Below are 2,377 nucleotides of genomic sequence, written 5' to 3' on the forward strand. Positions count from 1 at the left end.
GTCCCAATTTGGTTTCAAAAAAGTGCTATAGCGTGAGTTTTTAACATACTGCTTTGTTTCTACTTGCAATTTTTATTTTTCTTCATCCCAATCAAGAGGAGAAAGGCTTCCTTACAAAGGGAAGGCCTATAATGGCCTGGAAATCAAAAGTTGCCTGAAAACCACTTCCTTTTCTAATTTTTGTTTTCCAGAGCTTGAGCCATTAAGGTAATTATGTAAGAGGTCTCCAAGGAAAATGTCAGGAGAAGGAGAATTATCCCAGAGGAAAGGATTTCCCCTGAGCTCTGGAGGAAAGGAGGCGGTTTCTGGTCCCCAGAGTAGTGCAGGCCTCAGCAATTGAATGGCCTCTCCCCGGAATCCTCTTCTAGGATTCCCATCTCCTCATCTTTTTTTTTTTTTATTTGCGGTACGCGGGCCTCTCACTGCTGTGGCCTCTCCCGTTGCGGAGCACAGGCTCCGGACGCGCGGGCTCAGCGGCCATGGCTCACGGGCCCAGCCGCTCCGCGGCAGGTGGGATCTTCCCGGACCAAGGCACGAACCCGTGTCCCCTGCATCGGCAGGCGGACTCTCAACCACTGCGCCACCAGGGAAGCCCCTCTTCATCTTCTTTGTTATAGATCACCCACTGGAGGAGCATGATCACCTAAGGGTGCACTCAGGGTTTCTACCATCACCTTTTGCAAGTTTTACGTAGGTTTCTCCAACTTTCCTTTGGAATGTAGTGTCTATTATCTTAAGGCTTCAGCCAATTTCTAACGTCCGGGTATATGTACCTAGAAAAGAGCCTGGAAGGAAACCTACCGAAATGTTCACCATGGATGGTGGCGTTATAGGCGATTTTGATGTTTTCTTTATAATTTTATCTAATTTCTGATGTTTCAGCAATGAACAATAATCAGAAGAAAGTGATGTTATTTATTTTTATGAGAGGATTCCCACTACTCTGGCTTTACATGCTTTATTCCTCCCTTATGCGCCTCTTACCAACTAAAAAGTCTTTTTGTCTGAGACAGCTTCCTCAGCCCCGCTTGCCTTTTACAATGTCCTCTTTTGTATTGTCTTACTTGTCTTTCTAACCCTAGCACCCAGCATAGCACCAACATATCAGAGAGTTAAGCACATGATCTTTGACATGAACCTATCTTGAGAGTGCCAAGGATTTCCTTTGTTTACATCATCACCATTATAAAGATTTTCCACTGGACAGTTATAGCACTGACCAAATAACAGAGCCCCCTTGTTGACAGAGAGCAAATTATCATGTGCTGGACCCTGGAGTTCCACAGGGATAAGCAAGAAACAATCTTTTTTTTTTTTGTGGTACGCGGGCCTCGCACTGCTGCGGCCTCTCCCGTTGCAGAGCACAGGCTCCAGACGCGCAGGCTCAGCGGCCACGGCTCGCGGGTCCAGCCGTTCCACAGCACGTGGGATCTTCCCGGACTGGGGCACGAACCAGCGTCCCCTACATCGGCAGGCGGACTCTCAACCACTGCGCCACCGGGGAAGCCTCGAGAAACAATCTTTTTAAAGGGGTTATTGACAAGCATCCCTGCTAGCAATTCCCAAGTGACAGAAATTTGGTCATCAAATATCACCTAGTATGAGCAAAGAACAGTTGAAAGTTAAGGCCCAAGAACATTTTAAAACCCCTGAAATCTACCTAAGCAGTTTCAATTTTAGAAGTGCTCTTTCCATACAACATTAACATATATAAGTGTATTGATATTGGCCACAGATGCATCTGACATTTCATTCATTAGGTTGTATTAAAGATTTTTTTTTTTTGCAGGGGAAGATAAATTAAAAACACACAAGAAACATCCCTGGATTTTTCCTTAAAAAAGAACAAAAAGGCTGTTTTTTTCTCATACCTCCACCCCAACCACCACTACTTCCTCCCAGCTCCTGGATGCCACTGATTAGTTTTTTTGTTTCTATAGTATTGCATTTTCCAGCAGGTCATATAAATGGAATCATGTAGTATATAGCCTTTGAGTCTGGCTTTTTTCACTTAGTGTAGTATGTTTGAGATTCATCCCTGATTTTGTGTGTTTCCAATAGTTTATTCCTTTTTATTGCTGAGCAGTATTTCATTGTATGAATCTACCATGATTTGTTTATTCATTCACCAACTGAAGGATATTTGGATTGTTTCCAATTTTGAGTGACTGTGAATAAATCTGCTATAAATATTGGTGAACAGGTTTTTCTATGGACATAAATTTTCATTTTGCTTGTACCTAAGCATGGGATCCCTGGGTAGTATGGTATTACGAGATTTAAATTTTTAACCTTTCTAATAGTGGTGAAGTGGTATCTCCTGTGGTTTTAATTTGCATTTCCTTAATAACTAATGATGTTGAACATTTTTTATATG

The sequence above is a fragment of the Pseudorca crassidens genome, chromosome 3 (genome assembly GCF_039906515.1).
Source record: "Pseudorca crassidens isolate mPseCra1 chromosome 3, mPseCra1.hap1, whole genome shotgun sequence".
Lineage (NCBI taxonomy): Eukaryota > Metazoa > Chordata > Mammalia > Artiodactyla > Delphinidae > Pseudorca > Pseudorca crassidens.